Consider the following 22751-nt stretch of genomic DNA (forward strand, 5'->3'; position numbering starts at 1 on the left):
CAAGTGCGTTTTTGTCGGGAAGCAGAGCCTGTTGAGGAGATTTTATATTGTTTACCAAGAAACCGCCTTGTGTTCCAGTTCAGAAGCACCACGGACAGCGCCAGCAGGCAACGAGCCAGCACGGAGGTGTTGTGGGGGCGGGGGGGGCCTCCACCTGCCCTGGGGACGGAGGGTCGGGGGGCTGGGGGTGGGCAGATGCCCCCCCGGGAAGGGCATCTTTCCTGCTCCCACTCTCCAACATTTAGTTTTGGATTTACATCTCAATATCTCTCTATTCTAAACTTGAAATAATAATGATGATGGTATTTGTTAAGCGCTTACTATGTGCCAAGCACTGTTCTAAACCCTGGGGTAGATACACGGTCATCAGGTTGTCCCACGTGGGGCTCACAGTTTTAATCCTCATCTTACAGGTGAGGTAATGGAGGCACAGAGCAGCTCACTGACTTGCCCAAAGTCATCCAGCAGACAAGTGGTGGAGCCAGGATTAGAACCCATGTCCTCCGACTCCCAAGCCCGTGCTCTTTCCACTAGGCCATGCTGCTTCCCAAAACCACCACCAATGCCCTCCTCAGTTACTGGAGTCACAGTCTGCAAATACAGTCACTCGTTCATTCATTCATTCATTCTTTTATTTATTCATCGATGTGAGAAGCAGCATGGCCTAGTGGATAGAGCATGGGCCTAGGAGTTGGAAGGACATGGGTTCTAGTCCCGGCGCCACCACATGTCTTCTGTGTGACCCTGGACAAGTCACTTCACTTCTCTGGACCTCAGTTCTCTCACCTGAAAACTGGGGAGTAAGAGTGTAAGCCCCATGTGGGGCAGGGACTGTGCCCACCCTGTGTAACTTGTATATGCCCCAGTGCTTAGAACAATCCTTGGCACATAGTAAGCACTTAACAAGTACTATCATTATTCAAACACTTAGTACAGTGCATGGCACATAGTGAGCACTTAACAAATACCATTATTATTCATTCATTCATCTGTATCTACCAAGCATCTACTGAGAACCAAGAAGTATACAATCAATGAGATGTTTGCTCTGTGCAGAGCAATTCTCCAAACACTTGGAATAGAACAATCCCTGCCCTCAACATGCTTACAACCGAGTGGGGGAGATAGACACTAAAATACATTATAGTAAAGGGAGAAACTGAGTATAAAGATATGTATGTAAGTGCTGTGGGGAGAAGGGGTGGAAACAAGATGGGGGGTCCTGAGTGTTTCTGGGGTAAACATTAAGGAGGGAAATTGGGTGAGGAGATGAATGGTTAGTCTGGGAAGGCTTCCTGGAGGAGATGTTATGTTAGTAAGGTTTTGAGCATGGAGAGAATGGTGGTCTGTCAGAATATACTGAGTGCTTACTGTATGCAAAACACTATACTGTGAGCCCATTGCATGCAAAGCATTGAGTGCATACTTTTCAGAGAGCATTTCAGAGAGCGGGGGTGGTGAATAAAGGGAACAAGTCAGAAAGAGACAGAAGGGAGTGGGAAAAGAGGAAATGAGGTCTTAGGGAAGGCCTCTTGGAGGAGATGTGCTTTCAATAAATCTTTGAAGTTGGGGGAGAGGAACTGTCTGTTGGATATGAAAAAGGAACAGGTTCCAAGCCAGAGGGAGGATGTGGGAAAGAAGTTGATGGAGAGATAGATGAAATTAAGATACAGTGAGAAGGTTGGCATTAGAGGATTGACATGTTCTGGATGGGTTGTTGTAGGAGAGTAGCGAGGCGAGATAAGAGGGGGCAGGTGATTAAGTGCTTTAAAGCTGATGGTAAGGAATTTTTGTTTGATGCAGAGGAGGATGGGCAACCACTGGGGGTTCTTGAGGAGAGGGGAAACATGGACTGAATGTTTATGCAGAAAATGATCCGACAGCAGAGTGAAGTACAGAATGGAGTGGGGAGAGACAGGAGCAAGGGATGTCAGCAAGAAGGCAGATAGAATAATGAAGGCAAGGTAGGAAAAGTGTTTGGATTAACATGGTAGCAGTTTGTGAATGGAAAGGAAAGAACAGATTTTAGTGATGTTAAGGTTGAACCAACAGGATTTAGAGAGAGATTGAATATGTGGGAGATCATTAATTACTCAGTGGTATTTACTGAGCACTTACCATTTGCAGAACACTAAACTAAGCACTTGGGAGAGTACAAAACAACAGAGTTGATAGACACGATCCCTGTCCGCAAAGAGTAACATGGCCTAGTAGATAGAGCCTGGGCCTGGGAGTCAGAGGACCTGGGTTCCAATCCTGGCTCTGTCAAATTTTCTGCTGTGTGACCTTGGGCAAGTCACTAAACTTCTCTATGCCTCAGTTACCCCCTCATCTGAAAAATGGGAATTAGGACTATGAGACCCCATGTGGGACATGGACTGTGTCCGACCTGATTAGCTTGTATCTACCCCAGTGCTTAGAACAGTGCCTGGCACATAGTAAGTGCTTAACAAATACCATAAAAAGGAGCTTATGGTCTACAGTTGCCTTCCCCTCCATCTCTCTTCCCTTCCCTTACTCAACTTCTACAACACCTTCACCTTCCTTCTCTCTTCATCTTTCTTCATTCCTTCCTCACTTTCCTTCCACTCCCACTTTCTCTTTTCCTATCCCTTCCCCATTCCCAGTTTCCCATCTAATACCAGAAGCAAAAAATTCAAAACTTTTTATACCCTCTGGTTCCAGCTCCCCACTGCTTTCCTGCTGCTGTTGCTCCTCCTCTTCTTCCTCCTCGTCACCCTCCTCATCCTTCTCCTCCTCCTCCTCATATCCTTCCTCCTCTTCCTCCTGTTCCTCCTTGTCCTCTTCGTCATCCTTCTCTCCTCCCCCTCCTCCCTCTATTTTTCCTCCTCCTCCTTTCCCATGCTGGCCTCCAACTCCTGCACTACTTTGCACCACACGTCCTCTTCCATCTCACCGCCAACACTGGCCAAAGCCCCTTCCACCTTCTAGGAAACAATTAGAATCCCTTGGACAACTCTTTGAGGTCAGGAATTATTCTCTTCTCCCACCCTTTTTTACGAGTGGAAAAACTGAGATTCGGTGAGGGCAGTGTGCCAGTGGCTAGAGCTGAGAAAGAACACAGGAGCCCCATTCCCTAACCATCACACCCAGGCTCCTGCTGGGCCAGAAGGAGGTTGCAGCGTGGCTCAGTGGAAAGAGCCTGGGCTTTGGAGTCAGAAGTCATGGGTTCAAATCCAGGCTCCACCAACTGTCAGCTGTGTGACTTTGGGCAAGTCACTTAACTTCTCTGTGCCTCAACTGTAAAATGGAGATTAAAACTGTGAGCCCCCTGGGACAACCTGATCACCTTGTAACCTCCCCAGCGCTTAGAACAGTGCTTTGCATGTAGTAAGCACTTAACAAATACCATCATTTTTATTATTACCACCCCCCACCCCCAACTCCATTCCGAGATTCAGACAAATCGGCAAGACGATCCTCTTGCTGCCAGCAATCTTCAACGGAGCAGCAGGAGTGAGTCAGGATGTTTCTTGGGAAGCATCTGCGGTGGGCCAGGTTGGCAGTCAGAGGAGCACGGAAGCTGTCAGGCTGCAGCTTAGCATCCCGCATTTGGAGGTGTTGGGGAAACACAGGGTGGACCTCCAATTCCACATGCCACGCTGTCACTCTGCCATATGCCAGCCTGCACACTTCCCTGGGTGCAGGGAGGGTGTTTGCTCAGCCTTCTGGCAGGCGTGAAGCATCTGTAAGGTAAATCCAGTTTGGGGAGGGAAAACCAGCCCATGGATGCCAATATCCCCCTGACCCTGGGATTTGGGGTGAGGGAAGCAGGGCAGGTGGGGAGAGTGGCCTAGTGGAAAAAGCCAGGGCCTAAAAGTCAGAGGATAGAGTAATGAAGGCAAGATAGGAAAAGTGTTTGGATTAACGTGGTAGCAGTTTGTGGATGGAAAGGAAAGAACAGATTTTAGCGATGTTGCTAAGGTTGAACCAACAGGACTTAGAGAGATTGAATCTGTGAGAGATCAACTAATCAGTGGTGTTTATTGAGCAATTACTGTGTGCAGAAACTAAACTAAACACTTGGGAAAGTACAAAACAATAGAGTCACCTCAACCACTTGCCTGCTGAGAATCCCTGTGAGAAGAGATGTGGCCAAGGGAAAGAACATGAGGCTGGGAATCAGAAGACCTGAATTCTAATCCCAGCTCCACGGCTTGCCTTTTATGTAACCCTGGGTAAGTCACTTCACTTCCCTGTGACTCAGTTACCTCCTCTATAAAATGGGGATAAAATAGCCGTGCACTCTTTCCCTTAGACTGAAATACATGGTCAGTGTCTGATCTGCTTATATTGTACCAATATAAATGATTGGCAGACAGTAAGTGGTTAATAAATGCCACAGTTATTATTATTTTGGGAGGGGTGGGGAGGTATTTCAAAGAGGTAGTGATGTACTTGGGAGCAGGGGGTGGGCAAGATTACTTCTCAAGATTCTTCTAAGTTGGAGGAGTCTGGGTTTCCAGTCCAAGTCTCAGGCCCCCGGGGTATTGGGAAGGGGCTGGAGGAGGAGGGAGAGAGGAAGGGAGGGAGGGAGAGGTCGTCAGGCTTGTGTCTCAAGATGACACGTCTGGTGCAGGGAGACAGAGTTTTATGCTTGTCCACAGAAGGAGTGAACACACCTCCCTCCCCTGCCCATTTTGACAGCAAAGCCTGACTGCGGGCACAGGAGTTCGTGAGAAGCTGTGGCACTTCTCCCTCGGGAAATTTCTGGAGAGAGAAATGGTGGTGATTGGTTCAGCATAGAGGCAGAGGACTGGCCCAAATGACCTCCTGAGGGACCTTCCAGTGCTCAGAGTGGCCTAGTGGATAGAGCACGGGCCTGTGAGCCAGAATTCTGGCTCTGCCACTTATCTGCTCTGTGACCTTGGGCAAGTCACTTCATTTTTCTGTCCCTCAGTTACTTCATCTGTAAAATGGGGATGAAGACTGTGAGCCCCATGTGCACCCAACCTGATAATCTTGCACCTAATCCATGGTTTAGAACAGTGCTTGGCACATAGTGAGTGCTTAACAAATACCATCATCATTAATATTATTGTTATTAGGATGGCCAGGGAGTCTCTAATCTTACCCCCTCCCACCCTCCACCCTTGGGGGTTTGACAAGGTAGCTTTGTATTCTCATCCCTTTCCTCTGCTCCTGCTTTCTCCCATAACAATAGTAATAATAATAATTGTGTTATTTGTTTACTTATTTATTGTTGTATTGTACCTTCCCAAGCACTTAATACACTGCTCTGCCATGGTAAGCACTCGATAAATACGACTGAATGAATGAAGCACTGTACTAAAAGCTTGGGCAGATACACGATAGTCAGGTCAGACCAACTCCCTGTTCACATGGGGCTCACAACGTAGGAGGGAGAAAAGTTATTGAATTCCCATTTTACAGATGAGGAAAATGAGGCCCAGAGAAGCTGAGTGACTTGCCCAAGGTCACACAGGAGGAGGTCCCTTCCTCCCAGCCCTCCTACCAGGCCTGTCCAGTATAGACCCACAGCCCCTTCAGCTGCTGTCCCCACCACATCCCCACACCTATCTTCATCCCGTCGCCTGCTGGGTTTGCCTGTCACTCTCACCTACTGCGTTCTTAACCACCTGTCTCGGTCTAGGTGTCTGTCTCTTGATTGGAACGCTGAAAATAAAGATGTAGCTCCTAATGAGTGTAGGATTGTGTAGGGACCCCTCTAGCAGCTTGCCTCCTTCTGTTAGTGGTTTGGGCAGGGTGGGGTGAGAAACCAATGGATGTTGAACAAACCCCCGATTTTGCTGAGAGGAAGCAGACCGAGGTGGGCGAAAGCGGGGTTCCTAGACTCAGGAGAGGTGATTTTGGATTTTCCCAAGCAGTGGATGAAAGCTCACTGGCCTCTCTGGCCTTCAGGTTCCTATCCGTAAAATGGACTGGTCCCTCTTCCCAGCCCCAGGGTGGCTGACTGGAAGGCATCCAGAGAAAGGAGAAAGGAGCTAATAATAACAAAAATGATAATAGTATTTGTTAAGCACTTATTATGTGCCAAGCACTGTTCTAAGCACTGGGGTAGATGCAAGGTGATCAGGTTATCCCACATGGGGCTCACAGTCTTCATCCTCATTTTCCAGATGAGGCCCAGAGAAGTGAAGTGACTTGCCCAAGGTCATGCAGCAGACAAGTGGTGGAGTCAGAATTAGAACCTATGACCTTCTGACTCCCAGGACTGTGCTCTATCCACTATGCCATGCTGCTTTTCCCAAAATAATGATGGTATTTATTAAGTGCTTACTATGCGCCAAGCACCATTCTAAGCACTGGGTTAGATAGAAGATCATCAAGTTGTCCCACGTGGGGCTCGCAGTCTTAATCCCCATTTTACAGATGAGGTAATTGAGAAGTGAAGTTTCTTGCCCAAGGTCACACAGCAGAAAAGTGGCAGAACCAAAATTAGAATCCATGTCTTCTGACTTCCAAACCCGTGCTCTTTCCTCTAAGCCACGCTGCTTCTCTAGGGCTTAGTATCTACAGAACAAGCCTGGGGGTCAGAAGAACCTGGGTTCTGATCTCTGTTCCACCACCTGTTTGCTGTGTGACCTTGGGCAAGTCACTTCACTTCTCTGGGCCTCAGTTCCCTCATCTGTAAAATGGGGATGAAGGCTGTAAGCCTCTTGTGGAACAGGGAATGTGTCTAACCTCATTTCTGTGTGTCCACCCCAGTGCTTAGAAGAGTGCCTGGCACATAGTAAAGTGCTTAGCAAATACCATAAAAATACCGGACTCCGAACCACTGCCATCTCCCAGACTCCAGCCCAACCAAAGGCAGGAGTTGGACCCAAGCCAGGCCCGGTCCCAGCATCCTCCACTGACCTGGAATCACCGCAGTGACCATCTCTGTGCGCCGTCTAGGTCCCGCCCAGGTCCTGCCCCTAGCTCTCTGTGGAAGTGATTCTGGACTGAGCTTCCGGACCTGAGTCTCAGCAGCATCTTGTCCAGCCGCCATGCTGCCGTCAGAGCCTGGAATTATGTTCTTCACTCTGGATAAATGGTCCTCCGGCTACTCTTCTCAGAAGCTGGCGTTATGGCCTCCCCTGCCAGCCGTGCCATGAAATTAGACCCTAATAGGCCTTTCCCGATAGCATCACCACCCCGGTGATTAGCTTAGGAGAGACTGAAAGGAATTAAAAGGTTTGCTGCTAGAAAGCTTCCAAATCCTCCTTCCCGCAAGGCCCCGGCAGCAAAACTGAATCCTGTTCTCCTGGGTGGGCTTCTTCCCCTCTCTGTCAGGCTGGAGGGCCATTGGAACAGAGAGATTCATCACTAGTGGGAGCTTTGGGAGTTGGAGGGACTCCTCTGCTACCCATCCCTGCCCTGCTGGGATAGCTCCAGCTCTGTATGGATTTACTAAATGTCTCCTTCAAACTCCCAGACCCCTCAGGCCTTAAACTGCCCATCTTTCCCCCTCCCCTGACCCAAGATAAACCAGTTCTCTCCTGGTATTCAAACAACTCCTGAAAATGTCCTCTCCTCCAGGAAGCCTTCCTTGATTTTCCCATCCCACTCCAGTCTCTGTCAATAGGCAAACCCTCCCTCTCCTCCTTGCCCCTAAACTTCCCACCTCCCTGTGTTTAGGGCATTATGTAACGGGTATTTGCACAGAAAGTTGCTCACTGTTTTATCTGCCTTTACTCCAGGGTCACCAGTCTTGGGCTGGGATTGCCTAGAAGGTGGGTACCACACGCTCTGTACTGGCTTGGTTAACTGCCTTTCAGCTCTTGATACCTGCTTTAGATTGTGATCATGATGCCCAGGAAATATATCCTAGTTGAGAATCAATCTGTCAATCAATAGTGTTTGCTGAATGCTTATTGTGTGCATAGCACTATGCTTGACACTTGGGAGAGTATAAAAGAGAGAGAAAACACTTGGCTGTGTACTCCTTAAGCACTTTGATACCTCACTCCAGCCCCAATATAATTACATAAGAATATAATTATTCTTGTAGCCTACTAATTCGCCTATCCTTAATCTATTTTAGTACCTGTCTCCCCAACTAGACTGTAAAGCTCCCTGCAGACTGGAATCTCGCCTATGAACTCTACTGTATTGTACTTTCCTGAATTCTTAATACAGTGCTTAATAAATACCATTAATTAATTGATTGATTGATTGACTGATTGAAGACATGATCCCTACCCTTAAGGAGCTTAAAAATCTACTGGGGGAGGTAGGCTCTTAAATGAATTACAATTAGGAGAAAATAATAGTGTCTATAAAGTATGTACATATGAGTTATGGAGGCTTTGCTAATTTAACTTCCTAGATAGTGCTGATGGGCTGCAGTGGCACTGGGGAGGTGGGGAGATGAGAGATTAATCAGGGAAGGCCTCCTGGTGGAGCCATGATTTCAGAAGGGCTTTGAAGATGGGGAGAGGTCTGTTGAATATGAAAGGGGAGAGAATTCCAGGCTGGGAAGAGAGACTGAGCAAGAGGTTGGCAAAAGTAGAGATGAGAACAAAGCCCAGTGAGTGGGTTGGCTTGAGAGGAATGAAGATTGTGAGCTGGGATGTAATATGAGAAGAGAGCGGAGAAGTAGGAGGGAGAGAGGGGACTGAGTGCCAATCAGAGTTTCTGCTTGATGCAGAGAGGAATGGGCGATGATTGGAGGATTCTGAGGAGTGAGGAGGGGAGTGTAGAATGACATTTTAGGAAAATGATCCAGGAAGCAGAATCAAGTGTGGACTGGAGAGGGGAAAGATTGGAGGTTGGAGGCAGGGAGGTGAGTGAGGAGGTTGTTCTAGTAGTCCAGACTGTAAGCTTGCTATGGGCAGGGAATGTGTCTGTTATATTGTTACATTATACTCTCCCAAATGCTTAGTACAGTACTCTGCACTCAATAAGCCTCAATAAATACAATTGATTGATTAATTGAGCCAGGATATGGCAAATGCCTCGACCAGCAGGGGGCCAATTGGATGGAGTGGAAGGATGGATTCCTGAAGTGATGCGGAAAAAGAACTGATGCGATTTAGCTACAGATTGAATCTGGAGATTGAAAGAGAGGGAGAAGTCAAGGATTATGCCAAGGTTGTGGGTCTGAGAGACAGAGAGGATGGTGGTATGGTCAACTGAGATGGGAAAGTTAGGAGGAGGAGTGGATTGGGGAGGGAAGATGAATTCAGCTTTGGACATTGTGAGCCTGAGCTCTACTGGCACATCCGTGTTGAGATATCCTGGAGGCAGGAGGAAATGCAAGATTGCAGAGAAGGAGGGGTCAGGACTAGGGAGGCTGATGAGGAGTCTATCATGTAGCAGTGGTAAATAATGATAATACTGGTATTTGTTAAGGCTTACTATGTGCCACGCACTATATCATCATCATCATCATCATCAATCGTATTTATTGAGCGCTTACTGTATGCAGAGCACTGTACTAAGTGCTTGGGAAGTACAAGTTGGCAACATATAGAGACAGTCCCTACCCAACAGTGGGTTCACTGTACTAAGCACTGGTACATACATGATACATACATGATAACCAGGTACCATATGGGACTCCCAAGCTAAATAAGAATGAGAACAGGGATTGAAGGAGGACAGGGTGGGAAGATAATGAGCTCTGTTTGGGATATATTAAATTGGAGGTGTTGGCGGGACATCCAAGTAGAGATATCTTGAAGGTAGGAGGAAATAGGAGACTGCAGAGAGGGAGAGAGATAAGCTTGTCCACTAGACTATAAGCTCGTTGTGGGCAGCAAATATGTCCGTTGTATTATCTTGTACTCTTCCAAGTGCTTAATACAGTACTCTGCACACTGTAAGCACTCAATCAATGCAATTGATTGATTGATTGATTGATACAGATTTGGGAATCAACAGCGTAGATGTAGTTGAAGCCATGGGAGCAAATAAGTTCTCCAAGGGAGTGTGTGTAAATGGATAATAGAAGGTCACCCAGAACTGAAACTTGAGGCACCCCCACAGTTTAGGGGTGGGAGGCAGAGGAGGAGCATGTGAAAGAGACTGAGAGTGAGCAGCCGGAGAAATGAGGAAAACCAGGAGAGCACAGTGTCAGTGAAGCAAGGTTGGTTAATGTTTCCAGGAGAAGGGAGTGGTCAACAGTTTCGAAGGCAGCTGAGAGGTCGAGGTGGATTAGGATGGAGTAGAGGCTGTTGGATTTGGCAAGAAGGAAGTTATCTGTGACCTTCCAAAGGGCAGTTTCTATTGAGTGAAGGGGATGGAAGCCAGACTGGAGGTACTAACTGCATATCTCCAAGAGGCCTTCCCTGACTAAACCCTCATTTCCTCTTTTCCCAGTCCCTTTGAGTGGCCCTTGTGATTGGATTTGCTCCCTTTATTCACTCCTCCCTCACCCCCACAGCACTTTTGTACATATCTGTAATTTATTTATGTTAATGTTTATCTCCCCCGGTAGAATGTAAACTCATTGTGAGCAGGGAATGTGTCTACCAACTCTGTTATATCGAACCTTCCTAAGTGCTTAGTACAGTGCTCTGCACATGGTAAGTACTCAGTAAATGTGACTGACTGATCGATTGATAGATCGCTTGATTCTGCAGATAAGGGAACTGAGGCACAGAGGAGTTAATTGACTTGACCAAGGTCACACATAGCAGACAAATGGAGGGGCTAGGATTAGAACCCAGGCCCATGCTCTTTTGAGGAGTTAAAGCTGTGGGAATGGGAAGATCTTTCCAAGACAGTTGGTGTAAATTAAGAAGAAAAGGTGACCCAGTACAGACCTTTGAGGGATTCCCACAGATAGGGGTGGGCGGCAGAGGAAGAGCTGGTGGAAGGTAAGAGGAAAACCAGGAGAGAACCATGTTAAGAAATCCACATATGTAAGACACATGCTTAGGGAAGACCTAAGGAGAGTGGTGGTGAGCAGATGTTTGGAAGAAATCATTGTTGGCAGGGAATGTGTCTACTATATTGTTGGTTTGTACTCTCCCGAGTGCTTAGTATAGTGCCCTGCTCACAGTAAGTGCTCAATAAATATGACTGAATGATTGACTGAAGAACTGAGCCTGCAGCAGGAGAGACTGAGGTTAACACCAGGCAGAACTTCCTGTCTGAATAATCAGTAATCCTCATCCCTGGAGAGTTCAGAGACTCAATCAATCGATCTATCATATTTATTGAGCACCTACTCTGCGACTGTGGCAGAGCACTGTACTAAGTATTTGGGAGAGTACAATATAACAGACATATTCCCTGCCCGCAATGAGTTTACCATCTGGAAGAAGCAGTGAGGCTTAGTGGAAAGAGCACAGGCTTGGGAGTCAGAGCATATGGGTTCTGATCCTGGCTCTGCCACTTATCTGCTGTGTGATGTTAGGCAAGCCACTTAACTTCTCTGTGCCTCAGTTACCTCATCTGTAAAATGGGGATTAAGACTGTGAGCCCCAAGTGGGACAACCTGATTACCTTGTATCTACCCCAGTGCTTTGAGCAGTGCTTGGCACATCATAAATGCTGAACAAATACCATTATTATTATTAATGGTAACAAATATACAACAAATATATAACATACCATTCTTCTTATTATTATTATTAAGTCAGTTTGGCTGTCATCTGGCCCAAAGGCAGGGGGACTGGATGAAATGATCTAAGTGACCTCGGAATTGTATGATTCTTTCTTTGGCTACCAAAGCATCTGGCCACCACCCGGACTAGTCACGGTCCAGTCAATGGCCTGGGTGGGCCCATCCCACCCACAGACAACAGGAGGAGCAGAGAAACTGCTGTCTTGGCAGTTTTTGCCTTCCTTTTCCGAGGGGCCGGGGGATGAGTCACTCTAAAAATCATTTTTTTAGAAGCAGGGGATCCTTTTTTTAATGGTATCTGTTATGTGCCAGACACTGTACTAAACACTGGGGTAGATACAAGCCAAGCAGGTTGGACACAGTTCCTGTCCCACATATGGCTCCCAGTTTTATTCACAATTTTACAGATAACTGCAGCACAGAGAAGCAAAGTGACTTGCCCAGGGTCACAACGAAAACACGTGGCAAAGCTGGGTTTAGAAACCAGGTTCTTCTTTCTCCTAGCCCCTTGCTCTGTCTATTAGGCCACGCTAATTCTCCAGGCAGTCAAGTCCCAGCTTCGGGGCATCCGGACCGGGCCGCCGCCTGCCATGGGCTCTTGCTTCGGGGTGGCCCAATGTGGAGCCCTGGGGGATCACATGGGAGGCGGGTGTTCCCTGGAAAGGCCTGGGGGACACATGCTCCCTAAAATGGCCCTAAACTGTACTAAGCACAGAGGTCGACACAACCTAATCAGGTTGGACTCAGTCCGTGTCCCACATGGGGCTCACAGTCTTAATCCCCATTTTACAGATGAGGTCACGGAGGCACAGAGAAGCATAGTGACTTGCCCAAGGTCACATAGCAGACACATGGCGGAGCTGGGATTAGAACCCAGGTCATTCTGACTCCCAGGCTGCAGCCTGGGTCTGTGAGTTCATGCTTCTTTCATTTTTATTTCAAGAGCCTTTAGTCCCGCAGTCTGATTTTTCTCAGCTACTGGGCCTTTGGGCCAGGGCTAGATGGCAAGCTTGGAGTTTGAGGTTCTGTGTCTGCTTACCGTTATATTGTACTCTCCCAAATGCTTAGTACAGTACTCCGCACACAGAAAATGATCAATAAATACAGTTGAATGAATGAATGAATAAATGAATAGGGGTGGAGGTGGATGAGTAGTGGTTTAGGAGTGGGACTGGATTTCAGATCCAATCCGTTACACACTTTCCCTGGAGTCTTAGTGTTTTCGACCCTCCCCCGTATGGAGAATGTGAGCCAAGGTGCCCGCCTGCTCTCTGACAGTTTCACCTTTGACCTCGCCTCCGGACCCCCTCCCTGGAGCCCCACTTTCCTTCCTCTGTTCTGCTCTGGGGGCAGGGGGGAGGAGTGGGTTGGGGAAGGAGGAGGCTGGGAGCCTGGGCCACAGTGAGCAGATCTGACAGTCTCCCTGACACTTCCGTTGCCACAGTGTGAACTTGCTGGTTCCGTCAGCGACACTTAGCATCCAGCTCAGCCGCGACGCTCTGCCGGCCCAAACGGAGCTTCCGCCCTCCTGCCTTCCCCTCCTTTTTCTTCCAATTCCCTCCACGTCCCCCTCCCCACCCTGGGATTGGCTCAGTGGAGCCACAGCCGAAGTGCCTGTCTACCCGTCCACCCGTCCGTGAGCTGAGTGTGTTATAAAGACCGATGATCTCAGGAGCTGGGAGGCAGCTGACCGGTAACTCATTTCAACTGGGCCTGCCTTCCCCCAAATGCCGCCCAGGGCCAGACAGGCTGAGACAGCAGCTTTCCGTTTCTCGCAGATCTTTTGGCTGATCTCCCCTGCCCTCCGCCCAGTTTGGGGGCTGTTTCTGAGGGTCTTCGCTGGAGGAGCGGCCCGGCATAGTGGCTAGAGCATGGGCCCGAGAGTCAGAAGGTTATGGGTTCTAATCCCGGCCCAGGCCAGTGCTCGGTCTCTGGTTTAGTTATCTGTCCCCCCGAGGGGCATTCACTCAGTTCATTCAACTGTATTTACTGAGCACTTACTGTATGCAAAGCACTGTACTAAGCACTCGGGGGAGCACAATATAACAACAAACGGATACATTCCTGCCCAATCAATCCAGCTGGGTGGGAAAGGAGGGAGAAGTGATGGGGAGTGAGTCAGGGAGGGTGAACTGGGTGACTGACCTTTCCCCAGACTCAGCTGGAGGCAACGTGGCCTAGTGGAAAGAGCAGGGGCATGGGAGTCAGAGGAACTGGGTCACCACCTTTCTGCTGTATGACCTTGGGCAAGTCATTTAACTTCCCTTTGCCTCAGTTCCATCACCTGTAAAATAATAATAATAATAATAATGGCATATATTAAGTGCTTATTATGTGCAGAGCACTGTTCTAAGCACTGGGGAGGTTACAAGGTGATCAGGTTGTCCCACGGGGGGCTCACAGTCTTAGTCCCCATTTTACAGATGAGGGAACTGAGGCCCAGAGAAGTGAAGTGACTTGCCCAAAGTCACATAGCTGGCAATTGGCAGAGCGGAAATTTGAACCCATGACCTCTGATTCCACAGCCCGTCCTCTTTCCACTGAGCCACACTGCTTTATGAGCCCTATGTGAGATAGGGGTTGTGTCCAATCTGAGTATCTTGTGTTCACTCCAGTGCTTAGGACAGTGCCTGGCACATAGTAAGTGCTTAACAAATACCACTGTTATTATGATCCATTCCTGGCCCTGCTGCTGGCCTACTGGATGACCATGGCTCTGTCATATTTCATTATGTGACCTTGGGCAAGTCATTTCACTACTCTGGGCCTCAGTTACCCCCTTCAAAACATTATTGAAGGCATATCTCCTCCAAGAGGCCGTCCCTAAGTCCCCCTTTCCTCTTCTCCCATTCCTTTCTGTGTCACCCTGACTTGCTCATTTGTTCTTCCCCTCCTCCCAGCTCCACAGCACTTATTTGCATTTCTGTTATTTATTTATATTAATGGCTGTCTTCCCCCACCCCCAGACTGTAAGCTCGTTGTGGGCAGGGAATGTGTCTGTTCATAGTTGTACTGTATTCTCCCAAGAGCTTATTACAGTGCTCTGCACACAGAAAGCACTCAATAAATACGACTGAATGAATGAATGAATGAATCTGTAAAATGGAGATTAAGAGTGTAAGCCCCATGTGGGACAGGGACTGTGTCCAACCTGATTAACTTGTCTCAAGCCCAGCACTTAGAATAGTGCTCGGCACATAGTAAGCACTTTATTGACTTATCTGAGAGCGAGGGTGGCCTATTTCCTCTCGATTCCAGATTGTGGGGAGGGTGGGGGGCTGCCTCCTGGAGGCTCCTGGATCTGTCAGCCCGGCCCATCGAGTGAGCGCTCTCCCCTTCCCCCCCAACAACGAGACCTGTTTCCAGATTGAGTGACGAGTGGGAGGCCGATAGCATCTCCTGCTTCTTCCTCCCACCAGCATGTTTAGAGGGAAGTTCAGCGAGAGTCATCTTGCCTGTCAAACGCTCCGCTCCATCCCACTGAGATAAAGCCATCACTCACCAGGGCAGAGCCCGGAGGTGGCTCTGGGGAGGGGAGGGAGGAGGATGGAGCTGAAGTTTCTTCCCTTCTTTTCTGCTGCTCATCCCCGCCTCGCTCCTTCTGGAGGCTCTACCCCAGAGCCAGCTGCACTTGGGCAGGAGGAAACAGGGAGCAGTGTGGCCTAGTGGAAAGACCACAGGCCTGGGAGTCAGAGGATCTGGTTTCTAATCCTAGCTCTGCCACCTCCCTGCTGTATGAAGTCACTTCTCTGTGCCTCAGTTTCCTCATCTGTAAAATGGGAAGTCACTCCCAGTTCTCCCACCCTTTTAGATTGGAAGTCTCTTGGGGAACTGGAACTGTATCTCACTTGATGATCTCCCCCAGCACTTGGCATGGTGTCCTGCCCAAAGTAAGTACTTCACAAATGGAAGCAGGAAAGCGGCATGGCCTAGTGGATAGAACCCAATCAATCAATCATATTTATTGAGCGCTTACTGTGTGCAGAGCACTGTACTAAGCACTTGGCCTGGGAGTCAGAAAGACCCGGGTTCTAATCCCCACTCTGCCGCTTGTCTCCTGTGTGATCTTGAGCAAGTCACTTCACTTCTCTGTGCCTCAGTTTCATCATCTGTAAAATGGGGATTAAGACTGTGAGCCCCAGTGGGACAGGGACTGTGTCCGACCCAATTTGCTTATATCCATCTCAGTGCTTAGAAGAGCAGTGCTTAGAGAAGCGGCATGGTGCAGTGGTTAGAGTCTAATCCCAGCTCCGCCACTTGTATGCTGTGAGACCTTGGGCAAGTCACTTCACTTCTCTTGTGGCTTAGTCAGAGGCCATGGGTTCAAGTCCCAGCTCCACCAATTGTCAGCTGTGTGACTTTGGGCAAGTCACTTAACTTCTCTGTGTCTCAGTTACCTCATCTGTAAAATGGGATTAAGACTGTGAGCCCCCGGTGGGACAACCTGATCATCTTGTAATCTCTCTAGCACTTAGAACAGTGCTTTGCACATAGTAAGCACTTAATAAATGCTATCATTATCATTATTATTATTATTGTTCTCGGTGCCTCAGTTGCCTCATCTGTAAAATGGGGATTGAGACTGTGAACACCATGTGGGACAGGGACGGTGTCTAACCTGGTTTGCTTGTATCCCCCCCAGTGCTTAGTATAGTGCCTGGCACAAAGTAAGTGCTTAACAAATACTATTATTATTATTATTAACAGGGTCTGGCACATAGTAGGTTCTTAACAAACACTACAATTGTTATTATTATTTGTGCCTGACATAACACTTGACTAATGTCCCCCACATCGCCTTGACTGAGATTTTGAGTGCCGCCCATGGCCTCTGTCCCCCCTACCCCATCCCCCCCAGGGCTGGGCACAAGACCTCATCACTCCTGGGCCTGTACACTTCCCTCACCCCTCACAGCCTGCATGGCAGACACCATGATCCCTGCAGCAGTAGCAGCATCAGCAGCAACTCAGAATGCAGGCTGGCAGCTGCAGCCCGATCACGGTTGACAGCAGAAATTGGAAACTCACTGTTGTTTGACAGGTATATTATTCCAGATGCCCTCGATTTATTTACAAAACCAGGAGCGGAGACCCCAGAAATCATATGAGACAGAGTTGGGCCCAGGGCCTCAGCCCTCCGGAGCCGCCCACGATCAGCCTGACATTTTCAGTGGCTCAGAAGCCAGGAGAGGGAGAAAGTTCAATAGTTTTACAGTGTTTCCTCTGATGAGGGCTCACTTGGAATCGTTCTCCATTGGCATTTTGGGCGTGAGGTTTCTTCCCCTCCTCCACTGACTGGGCCAGGTGACGGGAACTCCTGGGAGTCGGCAGAGCCATGATGGGATGTGGGGGACAGATTGCTGAGGTTGATGGCAGAAGGGATGGCAGGTTGGACACGATGTCCCCTTCCTCCTGCAGGGTGGCCTGGTGAGGAGAAGCCCAATGCAGGAGACAGAAGATCTGAATTCTAATCCTTCTTCCACGAATGAGGTGCTGTGAGACTTAAGGCCAACCCCTTAACCTCTCTGAGCCTCCGTTACAAGGAATGGGTGAGGGAGAATGAAGTCCCGAAACAGAAAGAGGTTGGAAGTGCTGTATTGCTGCACTCAGGGCTAGAACCGGATCTCACATGGATCCACTGTCTCTTTTTTGGCTAGTTCATTCATTCATTCAATCGTATTTATTGAGTGCTTACTGTATGCAGAGCACTGTACTAAGTGCTTGGGAAGTACAAATCGGCAACATATAGAGATGGTCCCTACCCAACAACTGCCTCACAGTCTAGAAGGGGGAGACAGACAACAAAACAAAACAGGTAGACAGGTGTCAATATCATCAGAATAAATAGAATTATAGCTATATACACATCATTAATAAAATTAATAGAGTAATAAATATACACAAATATATATGTTGCCAATTTGTACTTCCCAAGCGCTTAGTACAGTGCTCTGCACATAGTAAGTGCTCAATAAATACGATTGATTGATTGATACAAATACATACCAGTGCTGAGGCGAGGGGAAGGGGGTAGGGTAAAGGGAGGGAGGGGGCAATACGGAGGGAAGGAGGAGGAAAGAAAAAAGGGGGGGCTCAGTCTGGGAAGGCCTCCTGGAGGAGGTGATCTCTCAGTAGGGCTTTGAAGGGAGAAAGAGAACTATTTTGGCAGATGTGTGGAGGGAGGGCATTCCAGGCCAGAGGTAGGATGTGGGGCTGGGTTCGATGGCAGGACAGGCGAGAATGAGGCACGGTGAGAAGGTTAGCGGCAGAATAGCTGAGTGTGCGGGCTGGGCTGTAGAAGGAGAGAAGGGGGGTGAGATAAGAAGGGGCGAGGTGATGGAGAGCTTTGAAGCTGAGAGTGAGGAGTTTTTGCTTGATTCAAAGGTTGATAGGCAACCACTAGAGGTTTTTGAGGAGGGGAATGAAATGCCCCAAGCGTTTCTGTAGAAAGATAATCTGGGCAGCAGAGTGAAGTATAGACTGAAGCGGGGAGAGACAGGAGGATAGGAGATCAGAAAGAAGTCTGATGAAATAATCCAGTCGGGAGAGGACGAGAGATTGAACCAGCAAGGTAGCGGTTTGGATAGAGAGGAAAGGGCAGATGTTGACAATGTTGTGGAGGTGAGACTAGCAGGTTTTGGTGATGGATTGGATGTGTGGGGTGAATGAGAGAGTGGAGTCAAGAATTCATTCAATCGTATTTATTGAGTGCTTACTGTGTGCGGAGCACTGTACTAAGTGCTTGGGAAGTACAATTTGGCAACATATAGAGACGGTCCCTACCCAACAGTGGGCTCACAGTCTAGAAGACTGTGTCAAGGATGACACCAAGGTTGCGAGCCTGTGAGACTGGAAGGATGGTAATGTTGTCTACAGTGACAGAAAAGTCAGGGAGAGGACAGGGTTTGGGAGGGAAGATAAGGAGCTCAGTTTTGGACATGTTGAGTTTGAGATGGCGGGCAGACATCCAGATGGAGATGTCCTGAAGGCAGGAGGAAATATGAGACTGGAGGGAGGGAGAGAGAACAGGAGTGGAGATGTAGATTTGAGTGTCATCAGTGTAGAGATGATAGTTGAAGCCATAAGAGTAAATGAATTCACCGAGGGAGTGAGTATAGATGGAGAACAGAAGGGGACCAAGAACCGACCCTCGAAGAACCCTTACAGTAAAGGGATGGGAGGTGGAGGAGGAGCCCACGAAGGAGATTGAGAATGAATGGCCAGAGAGATAAGAGGAGAATGAGGAGTGGGTGGAGTCTGTGAAGCCAAGGAAGGATAGCGTGTTGAGGAGAAGGGGATGGTCCACAGTGTCAAAGGCACCTGAGAGGTCAAGGAGGATTAGGATAGAGTAGGGGTCATTGGATTTGGCAAAAGGGAGGTCATTGGTGACCTTTGAGAGGGCAGTTTCAGTCGAGTGTGGGGGACAGAAGCCAGATTGGAGGGAGTCTAGGAGAGGGTTGGAGTTGAGGAATTTGAGGCAACGAGTGTAGATGACTCGTTCTAGGAGTTTGGAAAGGAAGGGTAGTAGGGAGATAACTAGAAGGGGTAGTGGGGTCAAGAGAGGGTTTTTTTTTAGGTTGGTTGAGACATAGGTGTGTTTGAAGGCAGAGGGGGAGGAACCAGCGGAGAGTGAGCAGTTGAAGATGGAAGTTAAGGAGAGAAGGAGGGAAGGGGTGAACGTTTTCATAAGATGAGAGGGAATGGGGTCAGAAGCACAGGTAGATGGGGTGGCACTTGAGGGAGGAGATCTCATATGAAGATACTGCTGGGAAGTATGGGAAAGTAGTGGAGAGAGTTGAGAGTGGGGTTGGGGGAAGAAGGGGGAGAGATGACTTTGGGGAGCTCAGACCTGATGGTGTTAATTTTACTAATGAAGCAGGTGCCAGATCGTTAGGGGTGAGGGATGGAGGAGGGGGAGGAACAGGGGGCCTGAGGAGAGAGTTAAATACCTGGAACAGCTGACAGGGGTGATGGGCATGGGTGTCAATAAGGGAAGAAAAATAGGTTTGCCTGGCAGAGGGGAGGGCAGAGTTAAGGCAGGAAAGGATAAATTTAAAGTGAACAAGGTTGGCTTGGTGTTTAGACTTTTGCCAGCAGTGTTCAGCAGCTTGAGCATATGAGTGATGGAGGCGGACAGTGGCAGTGATCCAAGGCTGTGGGTTAATGTTACGAGAGTGACGAAGGGAAAGGGGAGCGAGCGAGATGATTTGAGGAGAGAGGGTGGAGGTGGAAGCAGTAATCTGGTCATCAAGAGTGGGTAGAGAGGTTAGGGAGGCAAGGTGGGGTGTGATGCAGAGAGAGAGATGGATGGTCTCTGTGGGGGAATAATATAGATTTACAGGGGGGAGGAGTGTGAGAGAGGAGGCAGATCAAGAAAAGGCTAGTCAGAGAAGGCTCCCAGGAGGAGGAAGGCTTTGGAAGGCTGAGAGGAAGGAGTCGGGGAGTAGAGTCAGGTGGGACTAGGGGACCCTTGTGAGTGGAGCATCAGGGAGAGCCTGCTTTTCCCATTTCTGCAGCCTCCTCTGGTCACCATTCTGGGTTTGGACAAGAGCTGAAGGCGAGGAGGCAAAGACTCCTCTCAATGTCATGGACAGACAGAGATGGACAGACAGGCTGTCATAGTTAACTGTAGAGTGAGAAGAAGAGGAGAATTTATATGAGGGTCCGATAATGTGTGTGCATGTCAGTCCATGTGCGGTGAGAGTGCATGTATATGTACGTGTGTGCATGTATCTGTGTGTATGTGGTTAGTGTGAGGATGAGTGGGAGTGTATCTGGGGTGTGAATGTGTGTGTCTGTGAATGAGTGTGTCTGTGCATATATGCATGTGAGTATAATCATTCTTCCCTCTCAGGATCACACCTGGAGAGTTTCCAATACTCTGCCAGTCTCGACTATGGGAGGGCTAGTCAAGCAGAGACATAGCCATTCCATTCCTATTTTGGGCAGTGGCTAATGAGTGGAAGGCAATCTGCTACAAGTCAAAACTCACCTGTGCTGGGCTACAGCAGCAATCAATCAATCAATCAATCGTATTTATTGAGCGCTTACTGTGTGCAGAGCACTGTACTAAGTGCTTGGGAAGTACAAGCTGGCAACATATAGAGACAGTCCCTACCCAACAGTGGGCTCACAGTCTAGAAGGGGGTGACAGAGAACAAAACCAAACATACTAACAAAATAAAATAGAATAGATAGGTACAAGTAAAATAAATAAATAAATAGAGTAATAAATATGTACAAACATATATACATATATACAGGTGCTGTGGGGAAGGGAAGGAGGTAAGATGGGGAGATGGAGAGGGGGATGAGGGGGAGAGGAAGGAAGGGGCTCAGTCTGGGAAGGCCTCCTGGAGGAGGTGAGCTCTCAGTGGGGCCTTGAAGGGAGAAAGAGAGCTAGCTTGGCGGATGGGCAGAGGGAGGACATTCCAGGCCCGGGGGAGGATGTGGGCCGGGGGTCGATGGCGGGACAGGAGGGCTGAGTAGGTGCGAATGAGGTTGTCGTTAATGTAACTTGGTGCATGAGAGAGAGGCGAGGGTGGAGACTCAAGTTTACTGTGCGGAAGAAGGCAGTGGTATACTAGTTCTGTATTTTTACCAAGAAAACTCTGTGGATAAACTAACAGAACGATTACAGATGGTGAGTGGGGCATTCTGGGAGAGACGTATCCATGGAGTCTTTATGGGTCAGAGATGACTCAACAGTGTAAGACAAGAATATAATTCAATCGTATTTATTGAGCACTTACTCTGTGCAGAGTACTATACTAAGCGCTTGGGAGAGTACCCTACAGTATCAAACAGGCACATTTCTTGCCCACAATGAGTTTACAGCCTAGAGGGGGAGATGGGCATTTATAGAACTAAATAAAATGACAGCTATGTACATAAGTGCTGTGGGGTTGGGAGGGGAGATGACAAAGGAGCAAGTCAGGGTGACGCAGAGGATGAATGTGTCTGTGCGTGGAAGTGAGTGGATCTATGTTTGCATGTGCATGTGGGAATATCGGTGTGTATGTGTGTTACGGGGTTATTTGTATGCAGGTGCGTATGGGTATATCTGTGTATATCTGCATGAGTATAGCTATGTGGATGTGAGTGTATCTGTGTGGGTGTCTGTACAGGTGAACATATTTGTGGAATGTATCTGTGAATGTGTGTGCTTTGGTCTAGGCTGAGGAAGGGGTCTGAGCAGTGTCAGCCTATCTGTCAATGCAAAACAGCCATCTGGGGGCTCCAAAGCTGAAGGGGCAGGGGGCCAGCTCAGCCAGCTCAGGAGGGCTGACTGGTTTAAAGTCAGTCAGTTGGCCAGTCAATCATATGTATTCATTCAATCGTATTTATTGAGCATTTACTGTGTGCACATTAAGCTCTTGGGAGAATACAATACAAGAAATAGCAGACAGGTTCCCTGTCCATGATGAGCTTACAGTCTAGAATATAGTGTCAAAGCGAGTTCCAAAACTCCTTCAGAGTCTTCAATCAATCAATCACATTTATTGAGTGCTTACTGTGTGCAGAGTGTACAAAGTGTGTGGGAGAGTTCAACATAGCAATATAATACACACATTCCCTGCCTGCAACGAGCAGTCTAGAAGGGGAGACAGACGTTTATGGAAATAAATATGCTACAGCTGTGGACATCAGTGCTGTAGGGCTGGGGCATAGTGGTGGTGAATAAAGAGAATGAGTCAGGGTGATGCAGAAGAGAGTGGGAAAAGAGGAAATGAGGGCTTAGTCTGGGTGGTAGTATGCCCCCTCTAGTGTAGACACAGCCTTGGGCACAAAACAGTGTTGCCTCCTGACATTCACTGTGTTATTTTTCCTCTCCAATCTCACTGGCTCCCTATTAGGAGGGCCCAGAAGCACTCTGGTATTTATTATTAAACGCTTGCTAAGTGCCAAGAACTGGAGTAGATACAGGAAGATCAGGATGCTCACAGTCCCTGTCCCTGCCGGGGCTCAGCATCTAAGAGGGAGAGAGAGTAGGGATCTTATTGCCATTTTACAGATGAGGAACCTGGGGCTTAGAGAGGTGGAGTGACTTGCCTGAGGTCACAGAGTATGTCAGAGGCAGAACTGCATGGCTCAGTGGAAAGAGCACGGGCTTTGGAGTCATAGGTAATGGGTTCAAATCCCGGCTCTGCCAACTGTCAGCTGTGTGACTCTGGGCAAGTCACTTAACTTC

The 22751-nt window shown here is 48.4% G+C and overlaps 1 non-coding gene across 1 annotated transcript; it reads left to right on the plus strand.

Moving 5' to 3' along the window:
- The first annotated feature begins 20404 nt into the window (after nt 1–20404).
- Nucleotides 20405–20542, plus strand: LOC119935369. The gene has a single exon (XR_005453253.1). It is a non-coding gene; the product is annotated as a small nucleolar RNA SNORA7 (small nucleolar RNA).
- Nucleotides 20543–22751: the final 2209 nt, after the last annotated feature.

This window comes from Tachyglossus aculeatus, chromosome 11 (genome assembly GCF_015852505.1).
Source record: "Tachyglossus aculeatus isolate mTacAcu1 chromosome 11, mTacAcu1.pri, whole genome shotgun sequence".
NCBI classification, from domain to species: domain Eukaryota; kingdom Metazoa; phylum Chordata; class Mammalia; order Monotremata; family Tachyglossidae; genus Tachyglossus; species Tachyglossus aculeatus.